This window comes from Lissotriton helveticus, chromosome 2_1 (assembly GCF_964261635.1).
Source record: "Lissotriton helveticus chromosome 2_1, aLisHel1.1, whole genome shotgun sequence".
Taxonomy (NCBI): Eukaryota; Metazoa; Chordata; class Amphibia; order Caudata; family Salamandridae; genus Lissotriton; species Lissotriton helveticus.
The window spans coordinates 161,430,998-161,449,441 of NC_136059.1; positions in this window are offsets into that span (position 1 = coordinate 161,430,998).

An 18,444-nucleotide genomic window follows, 5' to 3' on the forward strand; every position below is an offset into this window, starting at 1 on the left:
TACCGACTGGGGTTAATGAAAAGCCACAAACATCCCAAAAAATGCTCTGCACTGGGGATAAGCATCACCAACCAAGTGGTTAAATCATTCTCAGCCAACCGCACCCATCAAGTGAAAATAGGGTCATTTTCCTCAAAAACCACCACTCTAATCTATAGCATCGCCCTCAATGTTCTTCTCTCTACTTGGCTCCAGTGGCAGCTCATCATTATGGGCACTGTGGCTCCGCCCTCCCTTTTCAAAGCATTCAGAGAGACTGGCAGGCAGAGGAAAGGGCAACCTGACAAACACTCAACATGTTAGGGTCAGGTGCTTTACATCGGCTAATGCACTGGCACCTGCATCGCGAGCCGAGGTTTGCCAGGCAGCAGATGACACAGCCTTGAAGGAAGCGACATTACCCCGGACAACTCCTGAGTGGATCGTTCCCCTCATGACAAGGTGGTGCATTACTGATAGTCAGCCCTGGGTGCTTCAGGTTGAAACCCTAAAGTGCCCATGGCTGACCGTCTATCAGTGACTGCTCATACTGCCCTTCCTTAAATCATCACTGAGTCTCACTGATACCACCCCACTCTGTGCCGAGTTAGGAAGGTCCTGTTCTAATTTGCTAATCCTTGACAAGGTTAGCCAATGAGAGGAGGCCGTGGGATATTGTGTTTCCATCTTCCCTTCTGGAGTCTCCAGCACCCTCCTGGGCCATTGTGCTCCTCTCTCCTGCCACCTGCTGGTCATGCCATAGCTGCCTCAGCCTCATAAAGTCCTTATTAAATGTTTGGGTGAGCGTGTGCATAATGTATGTGTATTTGTGTGTGTGCTGTAAATGGGTGAGTGCAACTGTCAATGGTTGTTACTTGCATAAGCAACAAATGTTGCTTCATTTGATATATTATGAAAATCCTTGAGTTCTGAAATGATGAGACTGTGAAAGAACTTTAACGAGTCTCTTTGAAGGTACTTCAAAGGTTGTAATGGGTGGTATTGCTGCAGGGTTGATTTTTTTCACCCTGAGGGTGAGGGCAAAATGGATAGGGACCCGTCTCAACAACACCTGCTTTTTATAACTGCCGGTGCTGCGCACCGGCCGGACCCGGCTCACTTAAAGCCCAGAGTGCACGTGTGTATGCGTGCTTGTGAATGGATTGGTGTACGGGCTTGCGTGTCTGTGAATGGATGGGTATGAGTTTGTGTGTGCTTGTGAATGGATGGGTGCGATTATGTGTGCTTTTGAAAGCATGTGTGCAAGTGTGTGTGCTTGTGAATAGATAAAAATGAGCGTGCGCATGTGTGCTCCCTCACTACTCCTGCAAGCTGCCAGTGGTCACTGCCTGGCTCTTTTCAACACGACCATGGACCTGGAAGTAGTGCAGGGCTGAGGAAGACTGGAGATCTGGGCGACCAGCAGGCCATGCAGACTTTTGGAAGGATGGGCCCTGTGAGATGCGGAAGAGTGGAGGCCTGTGACTCACAGGTTGTGAGGCCTGTGACTTAGAGGCTGTGAGGCCTGAAAACTGCACAGGGGCGAAATGCGGGTGTTGGATCATTGGCCCTGGCAGCTGCACAGTGCTATGCTTTCAGGAATTTCAGCATGGCAGGGTGCAGCCAGCGGGAAGTCTTCTGCCTGGGCTAGAGGTGAGGCGAGAGGACAACCTGCGCTTTTTGGCTTCGAGCTGGAGCCCGTCTCCTCGCCGTCCACTGATGCATTAAGTCATGACGTGCTTGTGTATTTACCATTGGACATATTGCTGAATGCGTTTTAATAAGTCACATTTTCCTGTATACAAAGTTCGAATATACCATGTTCCTATTAAGTTCTCTTGCTTTATCAACTCTGGCAGTTCTTTTAAATAATGTTGAACGCCCCGAAGCATGTTTTTCTGGGTACATGGATCTGAGCACACACCATGTGTGTGAAGCTATTCTTGTTCTGATCATTTTACACTGAATAACAATAAACAACTCATTAGCAAAAGGCCAACACTTTAAGCAGCAGCAGTCACCTAGCAGTCACCTAGCAGAGAGCAACATTAAAAACACACATGAATGCGTTCTTCTTTTGGTATCTGAAAATGTGGCCACAAAGCTACCAGCGTTGATAGAGACTTCACGAGCAGTCGATAGTTTCCAATTAATTCTATATTTACTGCAGCAAACATGATGCCGCGGTTCTTCCCACACTTCTACCTGGACTTAAAGGAAAAGTGTAGGCACGGTGCTGTCATATGTGCACTTTTATCCCGTGACGCTTTTGTAGCCTACAGAAATCTTTAAAAACAAAACTACAAGTCCCAGAATGCAACTTTGCTGCTGTCTAAAATCTCAAGTAATGGCGGAAGTTGTCGCCCAACCGTGTATCTCATGGCATGGGCATATCTACTTTGCTCTAGTCCTGCTACTTTCATAATGTCACTCGTGAGGAATCTGAATGTCACACTTAAATACACGCAAATGTGAGAAATTCGCGCACTAGTAGTCTTAAAACGTATCAGCTATGGGCGGAGAGTTGTCAGACCTGGGAGTATGCCGCCCTCTGAGCTGCGCCAGGCTGTGCCGGGTTGAAGGGCCGGCAGCTGCGAGACTTGAAAAAGATGAAATGCTGAGCAGTTCCTTCTGTTGACACAGGCCTAGCACAGATGAAGGAGCCTGGCACAGACATGGTGAGATCCGCTGCCTGCGGAGGAACAGTTGCCAGCTCCCGAAGGGTGGGGAGTGAGAAGCTCTCGGCGGCAGGGTGGGAAATCCAACCGGAGGAGAGAGTGAGTCACCGCAGGGAAGAGCCCATGGAAACGGAGGAGACAACAGAAGCGACTGGGACTAAGTTACTGCTGGGCAGAAAGAAGGCAGCTCGGTGCCAGGGGCGCGTGCCCGCGACCCACTTCAGGCGCGCGCGCCCACAGGTCACAGGGCTCCAGGGATGCTTGCTACAGATGTTGTACCTGTACCCCGTGCGCCCTCTAGCGGTGCCGCCTGCAGCCCCCTCTGCACAGTGCAGTGCCCCCGTACGGCTTGACAGACAGCCACGTACAGAAGGAGGGCCGGTTCTGTGAGTGGATGGGGGTCGCGTCACTCTTGTAGTAGTCCTGCCTAAAGCACAAACATTTGTGGGAAAAAGCTTCGTGGATTCCAGTTTGCTTCGAAGCCTTGTTTTTGTTTTCCCGCTCCTCTTCACATGTGATCCGGAGACATTATGTCCTCTGCGGTGTCTGACGTGACTCCTGTGACATCCAGCGGTTCTATTTATCCAACAAAGGCTCTGTGTGTGTGTGTGCGTGTGTGCGTGCGTGCGTGTGTGTGTGTGCTGGGGGGGGGGGGGGGTGAGAGTTAAGTCTGTCAATGGAGAGGGCATGGAAGGATGTGGATGTCTCCCTGTGTCTTCAGATCCTGAGACACTCTGGGGCCAGACAGTTCTTTGACTCCTTCCCACTCCCCTCCCCCCTCTTCTAACCCCCCCCCCCCATCTGCCGCAGCAAAGCCTTTGGCACTACAACAGAGCTCCCAGGCCACACGATTCACCATTGATTCTATAGCCCTCGACAGCTTCCAGAGTTTGCAGTCCCATCTATTTATCAGCTGTTATGTTATATTATCTCTACTTTTATAGCACACTCATCACCCATGGCGGTGTCCCACCGCCTTTAGCGGGTGTGTGGTGCCAGACAGGAGGGCTCACCCGAAAAGCCAGGCCCTCAGCTTCTTGCAGAAATCAAGTAGAGAGGAGGCTCTGATGCCTTGTTGGGGTCATCCCAGGATTTGGGAGCCAAGTATGTGCAGGCGCCACCCCCTGCCCTGCTTTGTGTATGTGCGGAGTCTGTCCTAGTGAGAGTCCAGTAAAGAGCTGTGTCTGGAAGGTTGGTGAAAATGAATGCAGCTGGTCAGGGAAGCAGGGCCAGTGTTGTGGAGTGCTTTGTAGGTGTGGGAGAGGAGTTTGAAATGTGTGTGCTTGTGTATTTGGAACATGTGGTGTTTCCTTAGGTGTAGTGTGACTTGGGCCTAATGTGGGAAGTTTAGGACTAGTATGGCTGCTGCGTTCTGGGTGGTCTGAAGTCTTCTTGTGAGCTGGTTGGTTATTCCTGGGAACAGGGTGTTACCATAATCCAGCCCTCTAGTGATCACCGCCTGTTTGATCGTTTTCCTGGTGATGTCCGGTAGCCACATGAAGATTTTCTTCAGCATTCTGAGGAGTTGAAGCAGAAGGAGGCCGCTGCATTGACTTGGGCAGCCACGCTCTGTTTGCTTTCTATAGTGATTCTGAAGTTTCTTGCTTGTGAGCTGCTGGGTGTTGGCCGAATCCGAAGTGTGTAGGCCACCAGGTGGAGTCCCCTGGTCAGGTGTCTTTCCCAAAGAACACCACTTCAGTCTTGTCTGTGTTCAGTTTAGGGCAGTTTGACTTCATCCAGGTGGTGACTTCGGTCATACATGCTGCAAATCTGTTCCTCATGTTGCATGTTTTGTCCTGGGGGGGGGGACAGTTTGAGTTGTGTGTCATTGGCATATGTAAGTGTGTTTATGTTGTGGGTCCAGATGACATCTGCCAGTTGGGTCATGTATATGTTGAAGAGTGTTGGACTTAATGGTAACCTAAATAGAACCTGAATACAAGGGAAAATGGTGAGTATGGGAAAGGGGTAAGTACCGTAGGGGAATGACTACTATGATGAAAATTGATAAGCCAACTTGCATGTGGTATCATCCAATAGTGAAATATTGCCAATATGTTATAGACATAAAGTTGTCGAGGGTGTGCCAAATCGACTGTGAAGGGACAGCAGATCCAGGGGAAAGCGACAGACTTTTATGAATACTTCTAGGGTAAGTAACCCACGCCCACCATGTGTGAAAGAAGACGTTGATTAGTGCTTTCCATTCTAATAAAATGACTTTTACTGCTACCTCAAGTAACAGGTCTGTAGAAAGGTAGGGCCGAATTCGACCAAGAACCCTTCAGTATTTGCCCGGCATTTGAGATTACCAAACAAAGAGGCAGGCGCTGGAGACAGAAGGCAGGAAACAGGAGTTTATTCCGACGGAGCAGAACACGTCAAATCAGACAACAGGGTATCTTCTCGAGGTGCTCTAGACGCATCCTTGAGGCCTGGCCTCTTATACACAGGTTTATTGCTTTATTACATAAAACACATTCTTGTCAATACTTTGATGTACGGAAAGGCATCCTCGGAATCCCCGCTCCCAACCCGTTCCCACACATATTTACAGTAAAAGTCCCCACCCCGATCTCAGTAGGTGATGACTATCGCGCAGCTGGATATCCCGCCGGCTCCTGGAATGTGGGCGGCTGATCGGATCTCATGGGGTGGGGCTTTTATCAGTCACAGATTCTTTGAAGAGGGACAGCTTCCTACTGTAAGGGGCAATAAACTGTATCCGCAGGGCTAGGTGATGGCCTGGGATCGGGCGGGACAATCGGGCACAGAGGAAGGGTGTTCATCAAAGGATGCGTGATCATTAGAGGGACGGAGGGACGTGTTAGTTGGGTACGGGATGTGGCTTCGAGGCAGGGCCGCGCTGAAGGGGTGGTTTATGGCCCAAGCATGTGAGAACGTGGGCTGTCAGCGCGCGGGGAATGCTGGCGGGGTCAGAGGGGGAGAGAGAGAGACGCGCTGGCTATTGGCAGTGGGCGGAGAGGCCATGGCGTTCAAAATGGCTGCTACTTACGCGCACATTCGAGCTAAAAGGGGACAAGATGGCACCGATAATGTTTACGTCGCAATCTAGATTTTAACAGTCCTCCCTTTTCAACATATCTAGCCAGCTTGTCAATTTATGTCTATCCCCATCATATTACGTATTTCTACATCATACAAAGCTTTCATGCGTTCAGCTGCAAAGTTCGGAGTCTTAGGGCAAACACAGTTAGCAAATAGTGAACACAGAGGTGGCATGCATTGAATACCCAGGCAGAGTCCGCATATTACGACGATTGGTATCAGTACAATCATGAGCAATCTCCATCCCCAGTCCTTTACAGCACTCCAGAGCCAACTCCCGAGCGACCATCCTTCTTGTTCCTGATGAACTTCTGAGGAGAGTCTGTGGAGGTGTTCGATGGCCTTGTAAACGGAGGGTGAATTGTCTGGTATGTAGGTACAACAGCTGGACCCGATGATACGACATGCTCCTTCACGGTCCGCCAGAACCACATCTAGAACAAGGCGGTTTTGAAGAGCCACCAGACGGACCGCCTGAAGCTCGGCTGTATTGTTTGTGAGGATACCAGCTGTAATGTTCATTGTTGTCTCGACTGCCTGGGATAAATGTGGAATGGCACGACTGTTCGCCATCGGACCCCAAAGTGGAACAAGTCCTTTCATTGCATCCAAGAATTGTGCTCCAGTGGAGTCGGCCTGCTCGATGTCCTTTGCTCGTCTCTGTCGGTGATGGTTTGCCGGAGCCACATAGGTTGGAGGAAGGATGAAGGCTATGTAGCAGGTACCACCCCAGCCCTTTGGGAGCCAGGTGTAGGCTTTTGTACCACAGACGAAGTACATGTTTGGGGAGGTGACAAAAGAGGGTGGGTCGGTTGAGTACAAAGTTCTGGTGATGCGGCAAGTGCTGTGGCCCACCATTTGTGTCCCATGGCCTGTGATGCATACGAGGCCCGAGACATTGACGACAGATAGGGCCACAGTCAGGGTGGCAGCTGTTCGTTTTCGGAGGTAGGAGAAGGTGGGTCTGGCTGGATTGTTGAATATTTGCATCTCCACCATCTCTTTAGCGGGATGTCCATGTGAACAGAGGCATTGGAGGATAGAGGGCAAAAAGGAGCAGCAGCTCTCCCGGTTTTGTTCAGCCAGACTCCATGATAAAAGTGTGACATAGTTTCGCTGGAAGTGGCATTGTCTCTGTAGCTCTCTTGCAAGAGGATCAGCCAGGCAAGGCAGGAGCCATGAACAGAAAAAGGTGAAGGGATGAAGGGGATGGAATGTCCGGTGGCATGTGGTATCAACCCACAGATCCAGCAATTCGTGGCATTTGCAGCAAGGTTGTGTTGGTGCAGCAACTGTACGAAGGATTTGTTCCAGAACTCCTTACGCCTTTCTTGGAGTTGAGGTGAAAGAGAGACCAGGTAGTGTTCTTTCATGGTGGTAGGCTGTGCAGTCGTTAGAAATGTCTTATGAGCCGGTGCGTTCTCTTCCACGATCCAGAAGGTAGTCATGAGGAGGAGGCAAAAGAGAAGAGTGATAAGAAGAGCAATAGTCTTTGAGCTGTGCAAACTGTCAGTTTTCGGGTTCCTGTAGCGGGTCTTCGGATGTCCGGTCGCTTCCATCATCTTCGTATCGGGCGCTTCCATCATCTTCAAGGTGCTCAGTAGTGGGCAGAACCACAGACTTCGTTTGGTTTCTCTCCTGGCAGCCTTTGTAGTGTTAGGCCGCCGCTCTGAGAATGATAACTTAGTCAGTGGTCTACTTAACCGAAGCTCCCTCCTTTCGTCGCAGGTTATACCCTTCTCTGGATGGTACAGTGGGATCAGGGAATTTCGCCAATTCGAGTGTCTCTGTTTCAGGGTAGCAGCTCAGGGATGGTCGGTCTTTGTTCAGGAGCTCTTCCTGGGTGCTCACGTCTTCGGTCGACGTCAGGGCCGGAGAGATTTTCTTGCAATGATGTGCGTGCAGCCAATTTCGCTTCCCCTCCACTCGAAGAGCTGTTCGGGTGGTGATCAAGACTTGCCAGGGGCCCGTCCAGCGGGGTTCCAGACTCTTTTCCCGCTGGAAGTTCCGAATCAGGACGAAATCTCCAGGCTGGATGGTATGTCCGGGGCCCCCGGAAGCATCGGGGATGGCCTGCAGCACCTGATGATGAATAACAGACAGTGTTTTAGTTAGGTTATACAGGTAGTCAGACATTAGGACGTTCGGGACGTCGTGAATAGATGTCGGTTTGGGTGCGGACCAGATACTCATGGGCCGGCCGAAAACGACCTCGTAAGGGGTCAAGTGGTGTTTGGTGGGGGTGGAACGCATTGACAGCAATGCTAGGGGGAGAGCGTCTGGCCATTTTAGTCCTGTGGTAGCCACTATTTTCGCCAGTTTTAGTTTCAATGTGGCATTGTGCCGCTCGACCAGTCCAGCAGATTGGGGGTGAAAAACTGTGTGGAATTTCTGTCGTACCCCCAGTCCTTTCAGGATGAGCTGGATAACCTCGGCTACAAAATGGGGGCCATTGTCACTCCATAAAATACGGCAAAGGCCGTAGGGAGGGAAGAACTCTTTCAGTAGTACTTTTGCAGTGGCGATAGCAGTGTTGTCACGCGTCGAGTAGGCTTCCACCCACTTGCTAAAAGCGCACACAACAACAAGTACATACTTCAGTCCTTGACATCTCTCCAACTGGATATAGTCCATCTGCAGGACTTCAAATGGATGGTTGGGGACCCCAAACCCTCCCCGGGGTACGACAGTTCCTTTCCCAGGGTTGTGTTGCAGGCAGACTAGACATTGCTGGACTAATCGTTTGGCTGAGTCTGTAATTTTATCGTTATGCCAAACTCGGGAGACAAGTTCGGCCATAGGGGCAGATCCTATGTGTGCAGGGGAATGGGCCATCGTCACTATGGGGATCAGGTACGAGTTGGGTAGCAACCATTTGTTCGTGTCCTTTGTCCGCCAGCAGCCTTCATCATCCTTTAATCCCACCCGTGCCCATTCAGTCAATTCTTGTGGTGAGCTGGCCATTTGGATGTCCTTAATAGTTTCCCTAGCGTCCGTCCATTTTACTGCTTGTGACCTAGTCACGTACATGCGGGTCGTCGCCCTGTTCTCGGCTGTGGTTCGGGCAGTGATGTCGGCCAGTGCATTTCCCTGTCCAATGATGTCTGTCACCTTTTTGTGTGCATTGCATTTGATTACGGCAAGTCGTTTGGGGAGGAGAACCGCTTCAGTGAGAGCGGAGACTAGATCTCCGTGCAGGATGGGCGTGCCATGAGATGTCAGAAATCCCCTCTCCTTCCATAAGAGCCCAAAATGATGAACCACCCCGAAGGCATACTGGCTGTCCGTGTAAATGTTTGCTGTCGTCCCCTTTGCTAGGATACATGCTCGTGTGAGGGCAATCAGTTCTGCCGCCTGGGCGGATCGTTGCGTGATGCGGGCGGTTTCAACTACAGTTCGGGCTGTGGTAACTGCATAGGCAGCTGAGGTGGTGCCGTCCGGGAGTTTAATGCAAGAGCCGTCTACCCACAGCTCTCCGTCAGGGTTTGGGAAGGCAGTGTCTCGGAGGTCAATTCTACTCCTAGTCTGTTCGTCCGTGAGGGTCACACAGTCATGTATTGGGGGCACATCGGGATCGTTTTCAGGCAGAGGCAGCAAGGTGGCTGGGTTCAGTGTGGTGCATCGTTTCAGCGTGATGTGAGGTGCAAGCAGTGTCAGTTCGTACCCAGTCAGTCGCGCGCTGGTCAGGTGTTGTGTCTTGGTCTGGTTTAGGAGGGTGTCAACAGCATGAGGCACTAGTACCGTAAGGGAATTCGAGAGTACGATTCCCTCACTTTGTCGGATAGAGACAGCAGCAGCGGCGACCGCTCGAAGGCAGGCAGGCAAAGCTCTTGCTACAGGGTCAAGAGTGGCAGAGAAAAAGGCACATGGTCGTTGTTTGGGGCCAATGGACTGAGTCAGGACAGACAAAGCGCATCCCTCCCTTTCGTGAGTGTAGAGAGAGAAGGGCTTTGTATAATCAGGGGTTCCTAGGACGGGCGCTGAACAAAGGGCGTCTCGTAGTTCCTTGAAGGAGGATTGACATTCAGGGGTCCAAGGGAGCGGGAAGAGGACATCTTTAGCCAGTAGGGAAAGTAGTGGTTTCACAATGAGTCTGAAATTTGGCAACCATTGTCGGCAGAAGGAGGTGAGGCCTACCAAAGAACGGACTTGCTTCAGGGTTTTAGGGATGGGGTCTCTAGAATAGCCTGTATTCGATCGGGTGTGAGCTTTCTCCCGTCTTTGGACAAGAGGTGGCCTAGGTAAGTGACTTGAGGTTGGCAGAATTGTAACTTCTTCTTGGAGACCTTGTGGCCATTTTCCGCGAGGAAGTGCAGGAGTTGGATGGTGGCTGTGACTGCAAGTGGAGTGGTGTTGGCCGCCAAAAGGATATCATCGACATACTGTATCAACACCACTCCATCCGGTAACTGGACTGCATCCAGCTGTCTCTTGAGGGCCTGGCTGTAGATGCTTGGACTTTCAGTGTAGCCCTGGGGTGCTCTGCAAAATCTGTATGAGCGGGATTTTAAAGTGAAGCCGAAAAGGTAGCGGCTGTCCGAGTGAATGGGGATGGAGAAGAATGCGTTCTTGAGGCCGATTACCGTGAAGGTGGTGGCAGTGGAAGGAATCAGGGTCAGAATGGTGGTGATGTCTGAGACTACAGGGTACTGGGGTACAACCACTTTGTTGACTTCTCGTAGGTCGATGATGAAGCGGTACGCTTTTTCATCTCCCTCACCCTGCTTCTTCACAATGGGTAGGATAGGGCTGTTGCAAACATTGCTAACTACTTCTTCTACCACTCCTGCATCTACCAGGGACTGGATGATTTTTACCAACGCCTTCTTGCCTTCGGGTGATATCCGATACTGTGGGAGTTTGGGGAGTACTGCGTCCTGTCGAACAGTTATGTGTACAGGGTCTATCATCATGCGTCCTACGTCTGAGTCAGTCTTTGCCCATAGGTACAGGGGTAGGGTGTCGAGTAAGGACAAGTCAGTGTCATTGATAGGAAACATGCGTTGTGTGCGACAAGATCTGAGCAGTGTTGGGTTGTCGTACAGAATGACTCGAACTCCGTCTTGAGAACACCTAATAGTAGCTCGAAAATGTTTCAATAAGTCAAGTCCCATAATGGCGTCGGGGGTGTTGGAGGAGAGCAAAAACGTCGTGTCAGTGGTGTTATTGTCCAAATTAAAAGAGATCGGTGTGGGCAAAGGATTAGTGGAGGGCGTTCCATCAAAACCTATTGATGTCACATGTGAGCCAGACAAAGGTGCCCTGGGAATCAATCCTTTAGACAACGCACTACGTGTTGCACCAGTATCTACCAGAAATGGAGACTTCGTACCTTAGCGGTGACATAAGGGCCTTGCTGGTCAACATAGAGCTCGACTGGATCCCTTTCTTGCCCTTGGCAGTCCTATGCGAAGTCGTGGGCATTGTCGCAGTCAGACTGCTGGCACTGATTCTGTCGGGGACGGTCAAACGTGTTCGGTCTACCAGGTCTGTCATTGTTGGTGTCGCTTGTGTGCCCTCGTCCCTGTCCTTTATTTCTCGGCCCGCCCGCTACGTCTCTCATGTCTTTATTTCTGAGTGCTTCTTGCAGAACTGGACATTGAGACTTCCAGTGGCCATATCTTTTGCAAAATGCACACTGGTCCTCATCGAGGTCTGTTCGTGGAGCGCCGGGTGTGGGTGTGCGGTCTCTAGGGGGTGGATTTCTAGGAGCATTCGACTGGTAGTTTCCTCTATACTGTTCCCTTCCTATAGTCACCCCTTGCAACTGAGCAATCATCACCCTCTCTTTCAAGTCCTTTTTCTTCTTCTCAGTCGCTTGATCGTTCTCGTTCTTTTGTCGCTCATAGTATTGAGCCATCTGAAGGATAGCTGCGGGCTTGGAGGCCGCCCAACTACTCTCGCTAGTCTGTAGTTTCTGCGAGACTTCTGGCGTCAGGCCTTTCACATAGTTCTGGACAAACAAGTGATGTCCGGTCGCAGTGGTCATGTCCTGGCCGCTGTAATCGGAGAACACCGTTTCAAACCGGGAGAAGTATTCTGATACGTCTTCCTGGGGTTTCTGGCGACAGGCCGTTACTATCGACCAGTCCACCTTCCTTTCTGGAACTAGGGTTTTTAATTTCTGCACAATCTTATCTGGTAAGTCTAGAATGGCCTTCAAAGGTTTCTGTCCCGGCTCCCGCTGTTTGTCAACATTACTGAGTTGTATCCAGGTATGTCCGAACAGCTCAAGGTGGTCGACTTTCCGGATTTGCTTCCACACATCAGCTGGCAGACATAGCCCGAAAAACAAATCGATATCCGCTAGGGTCATAATCGTTGAACCCAGAGCGGTGGCTAATTCTGTATAGAAGGCCGTGGGGTTCTTTCGCAGATCAGGCAAGGACTTTCGGAAGGTCAGGATGTCTTGCCGATCCCATGGTTGGTAAACCCAGTTGTAAACTACCCTTCCTCTCGCATCTTGGTGGTTAATATCGTTGTGTGTTCCCTGTCCTCGTGGGGGAACCCAATAGGGAGCGGCCTCCTTTATGGGCATCATCGTGTCAATTTTTTCTACTCCGGCCTCAGTTACCGCAGGAGTCGTGGTGTTAGTCTCTGGTTTCTGTTCCGTGAGGTGGCGGAAAACTTCAAGCGTACGCGTGAAGAGGTTCGTCACATCACACTCGTCCCCATCTCCGACATCAACTTTTCTATATAGAGTCGTTAGGTTTTCGGGGCCTTTTCCTTGGTAGCAGTCTTCATAGGCATTAAGGGTATGGTAACAAAGGCGTACGACAAAGTGTCGCCTTTGGCTATTGGCATATGTATGGTACATATCCGTTATATAATCCGCACTTTCCTTTCGCACCACCAGTGTCTTTACAATCTTATCGATCCCAGCTCGTTCATCCTTACTTAATCTATTCGATCTCGCAGGGTCTTTCCTCCCAGCTTCGGGATCATCTGAAGTCGCTGCTCGTGCTGCGCTGGGTACGAGGGGTTCGGTCGGCGCAGAGGCCATGGGGACCGAGGCTCCGGCACTACTCTCGCCTGTCGGTGGGGGTTGCGGGTGTTGCGCTAAGGGTTGGGAAGGGGCGTATGGAGGGGGCATGTAGATGATCGGGGGACCTAATAGTAAATCATCGTTCGTTCGCTGTTTCGAAGGTAGCTCGGGGTAAAGTGTAGAGGGTGTCCTGACGGGACACTGGCCTGATGATTCGGAATCTTGTTTTAGCTTGGTTTCCTCTCTCTCTTTTATTTCTTCCTTTAATTTGTTAGCGGCCAGGTGAGCTGCCTTGCGTAATTCCTTTTCTAACCTGACCTCATTTCTCTTCTTTCGCTGTTCTGTTTCTTTGCGCCACATGTCGAAGCTATCGAGCATAGTGGGTGTTGTCTTACTGTTATAAAGGGCCGTTTCCAGCGCGTTTATTTTGTTGTTATCAAAGTGGCCACTGACTTCCCCGATCCTTTCTCGTGTATTTATGCCACAGCTTACTATAAGCCACGGTGACTAGTCCATATTTAGTAAACATGTCCTTATTAGGGGTGCCCTCCAGTGGAGCCGGATGGTTCACCTCTAATAAGCGGTCCGGGCTGAACCAACTACCAACAAACGGGGCAAAAATAGGCATGACGGGTTACAAAAGGGGACACAAGTCTGCACTACCTATCCTTCACTATTCACAAGGACTAAACAGAGTATTGCGACTCTGTGCTTATTTGTAAATAGAGAATAACCCAAAGAGAACCAATTCCGAACGATCAATGTTCGGACAAACAATCAATCAAATGAGGGATAAAAATAGGCACGACGTATTACAACGGGGGCAAAAGCCTGCGTTACCTATCCTTCACTATTCACAAGGACTAAACAGAGTATTGCGACTCTGTGCTTATTTGTAAATAGAGAATGATCCAAAGAGAACCAATTCCAAAACAGTAAATGCTTGGATAACAATCAATCAAATGGAGAGGGAAGTAGGCACGACGGATTACAATGGGGGCAAAAGCCTGCGTTACCTACCCTTCACTATCTGCAAAGACTAAACAGAGTATGGCGACTCTGTGCTTGTTTGCAAATAGAGAATCTCTCAGAAACAATCAAATGAGTAATACTAGTATTTTCAAACAATCAAACAATCAATTCGCAATTCGTCGTGTTACACGACCTTACCCGGACCGCATGGACAGTTTCTCGTCTTCCGCTTCCAGCGCCTGATCGTCCTCTGTTCTCCGTAATTGCTGTGGCACTCCTGATGGTTCCCAGTCAGGACCGTAGATCACTCGAGAGAGGTCTGCTCGGAACCGGTGAAGTTCGGATGATCGGCTGCCAGACGAGGGTCTATCGGGCAGGAGCTCTTCCCGATCGTTGCAGTCGTTCACTCCGTCGTTGGGACCTCTCCCACTGGATCCACGCGTCGCTGATGGGCCCCACATTTGGGACGCCAATTGTAGAAAGGTAGGGCCGAATTCGACCAAGAACCCTTCAGTATTTGCCCGGCGTTAGCCGCCTCTCATACCATTCGAGATTACCAAACAAAGAGGCAGGCGCTGGAGACAGAAGGCAGGAAGCAGGAGTTTATTCCGACGGAGCAGAACACGTCAAATCAGACAACAGGGTATCTTCTCGAGGTGCTCTAGACGCATCCTTGAGGCCTGGCCTCTTATACACAGGTTTATTGCTTTATTACATAAAACACATTCTTGTCAATACTTTGATGTACGGAAAGGCATCCTCGGAATCCCCGCTCCCAACCCGTTCCCACACATATTTACAGTAAAAGTCCCCACCCCGATCTCAGTAGGTGATGACTATCGCGCAGCTGGATATCCCGCCGGCTCCCGGAATGTGGGCGGCTGATCGGATCTCATTGGGTGGGGGCTTTTATCAGTCACAGATTCTTTGAAGAGGGACAGCTTCCTACTGTAAGGGGCAATAAACTGTATCCGCAGGGCTAGGTGATGGCCTGGGATCGGGCGGGACAATCGGGCACAGAGGAAGGGTGTTCATCAAAGGATGCGTGATCATTAGAGGGACGGAGGGAGGTGTTAGTCGGGTACGGGATGTGGCTTCGAGGCAGGGCCGCGCTGAAGGGGTGGTTTATGGCCCAAGCATGTGAGAACGAGGGCTGTCAGCGCGCGGGGGATGCTGGCGGGGTCAGAGGGGGAGAGAGAGAGACGCGCTGGCTATCGGCAGTGGGCGGAGAGGCCATGGCGTTCAAAATGGCTGCTACTTACGCGCACATTCGAGCTAAAAGGGGACAAGATGGCGCCGATAATGTTTACGTCGCAATCTAGATTTTAACAGGTCTAATAAAGCTATATTTTTATCAAATAAATATAGACCGGGATTTAGTGCACATCGGACCAACATAATAACAGGTACAGTTTAATGAAAGGAAACCTCAAAAACAGTAGTGAGACGTTTATGAACCCCAGTCCAATATGTAGAGAGAAGCTTGCATGTCAGAAACATATGATCAGGATTACCGGTAGCTTTGTTACAGGACCAGCAAAGATCAGAATCAATCAGATTTAGCTTAAACATCCTAAATGGTGTCAATATACCAAATGTGCAATATAAAAAGGTGTCTGAGATAAAGAAGGGATGATTTTAATATTATTTAGACCACCGTATTTGAATAGGACAAAAAGATTAAACAAATGTGCTATACAGACATTTTGGGGCAGATTTATGAAGGCCTTGCGCCGCCGGTGCGTCATTTTTAACATGGGAAAAAGTGACGCACCGGCGGCGCAAGGCCTTCATAAATCTGCCCCTTTATATTTATGACGCTACATGGTCACCTCCACTCACTTCTTGAAGAAATGGAAGGAGGGTTGAAGGTGGTAATGTGCCTAATTTTACTTTGATTTTTAGAAAGCTGTAAAATTCCATATTAGATAGAGAGTATTTCTTCTGGGGTGAGGAACAGGATAGAGGAATGCCATTCTCCAACAGGTTGGATATTACGTTAATGCCTTTAGTGGCCAAACTAAGGTCCACTTTGGCTGAGACCGTGGTTATTGTTTTTGAATTATTCCATAGGGAGAGAGAGAGAGAGAGAGAGACAAGGATTTAGATAGGGAGTGGGGCATGGATTTATCCACCATATTTAAAGCCCAAATAATATCAAGCAAGGTACTGATGGAGTAAGGTGGCATCAGAGTTTGCATTGTCAGCGTTGCAAGCAATGAATATGGTGAAATAGGATGGCGTTCTATCAAGAGCCATGGGGCAGCTACTACTAACTGAGTATCAAACCATAGAGCACCGCTTGCGACAAGAAACACCATTTGGTAATCATACCAATTAGGTTGACCCCACCCTTACATCGGGTGTGCCAATATGAGTTTCTTAAGGCTCATTATCAGTTTCTTGTTATTCCAAAGAAAGCTCAAGGATAGATTGCCAATTGTAGGGAAAAACATTGTAGATAAGCGTACAGGGAGCATCATGGCCCAATAATTCACAAGTGGGGTAATCATCATTGTGAGAGTTTCCAAACTACCCCACCACAATATAAATTTTGGGGACCAAGAAGATTTAATTTATCAAAGGTCTTCTGCTCATTAACAGTTATTGACTCCATGAGATTACTGGAGAACCAGACACCAGGATATTTAAATTGTTTTTGGTAGCCAGTCAAGACCGGATTGTCCAACACAAGAGGAGTGACAATGGACATTAGTGGGCATAACCTCCGTCTTGTCTCCATTGAAGGTGTATCCCGAAAATTCAGCAAAAGATTGATTCAGGGAAATTACCTTGGGATTGTTGTGCCGGGTTCTCTGAGAAAATAAGTATGTCATCTGCATAGGCAGCTGTCTTGAATGTATGCTATCCAAAAGTGACACCTTTGATATCAGGAGATTGATTAATCACAAGCAGCAGAGGATCTATCGCCAGAAGGCAAAAAAGGGGAGATAAAGGACAACCATGACAAGTGCCTTGATGTAGAGGGAAAGGGAAAGAGAGAGCCCGGTTAATTCTAATTCTAGCAGGGGGAGCAGCATATAAAGACATAATCATCGAGGAGAAAGGTTCCCCCAAATTACAACCATACAGAGAGGCTTCAAGAAAAGGCCAATACATTTATAACTATAGCCGTTTCGGAGTCCAAGGCAATAGCTATAATGGCCAGAGATGAGAGAAAGGCAGCTTTCTCAATGTGTCAAAAAAGATGGGTATTATCGCACACCAATCGACCCTTGACAAGAGAGAGGCATTAAACATTTTAAGGATTTCAAAAATATCTAGTGTTTTAGTATTAATAGAGCTGGGGGGATGTTTGAATTATTATGCTTAAATGTCATGTAAGCTCAACTGGGCAGATTTACAAACCCCCTGCGCCACCATTACGTCACTTTTTGTGACGTACTGGAGGCGCAGGGGGTTCCTCCATTTTTACAAGGACAGGAAAAGCCACCATGCGTGACTTTTCCTCTCATTGTAAATACGGACCCTTCACACGCAGCACTTTGCGTTGAAGGCGTTCCATGGGTGTTGCTCTGGGTGTTCCCACGCAACACCCATGGAACAAAACACATTTCCAGATTTACGAGAAATCGTAAATAAAGAGATGCATCTGAATGCTGTGCCACCCTTGAGGTGGTGTAGCGAGGCGCAACGAGGAGAAATGTATTCATTTGTCCTCGTTTTTTCCTCTTTCAATGTGTGCTGCATTCTACAGCATACATTGAAAGAGGAAAATGCCTGCAGTGATTGTTTTTGTGCAGTAAGGTGCCCCTTCCTGCACAAAAAGAATCTCCCCACGAGGCAGGCATCCTTGCACCATGGGGCAAGGGTGCCTGCGCCATCGCATGGCTGCAGTTTGTGCGCCAGCGCAGGGGGAAGCACATAGATGCAACATACTCTTGTAAATGTGTCGCATCCCTGTGCTTCGGAAGTGCCACAGCGTGTGTAGATCTGCCTCCTAGAGTTTTGCCGGTCTTATTTAAATAGAAGAGTTTCTTGCTCTCATGTGCCTGTACTGTCTAATGTGCTCTCTTACTGATAATATAGTAATACGCATACTTGAGCCTCTTAATCTCTGTCATCAGAGAGAGGTCTTTGGAGTGTCTATATAAGGGTGTCTTATCTTTAATTGCCTTATCAAGTTTGAGCAGAGAGGTTTTGATGTCCTTGTTCTTCTTAGCCATCCAGCTGATGCAAAAGCCCCTGGTAGGGCTTCAGGGCCTCCCATAGGACCACCGGAGGGGAAAACAAGCCAGTATTGTCCTTTTAAAATTGTGAGATTTCTTTATCCAGCCATAGTCTGTCCTCTTCGGAATCTAGGGGCCTCATTTATCAGGCCTTGCGTGGGTTTTGCGCTTCCGATGCGTCACTTTTTGTGACGCATCGGCGGCGTAAAACATGCCTCCTGTTGCGCACTATTTACAAAGTGACGCATCTAAGCAGATGCGTCACTTTGTAAACACCTGCGCTACATTATACCTGCGTCAGGTATAATGTATGCAGAGGGGCGTTCACTCGCAAAAAGCCTCGTAATAGTGACGCAGTGAAATCTATGAGATTTCACTGCGTCACTTTTAGGACGCTGTTGCGTCAAAATCTTGCGCCTGCCTCACAGCAGGCGTAAGACTGACGCAAGCCCTTTCACATGGGGCTTTCCCCATGTGAAAGGAAGCATTGCTGGAGTTGCGTCACTTTTGTGACACATTCCAATAATGCGTGACTCTTGCGCTTACAGATTCGTCAGAAATACTGACGTAT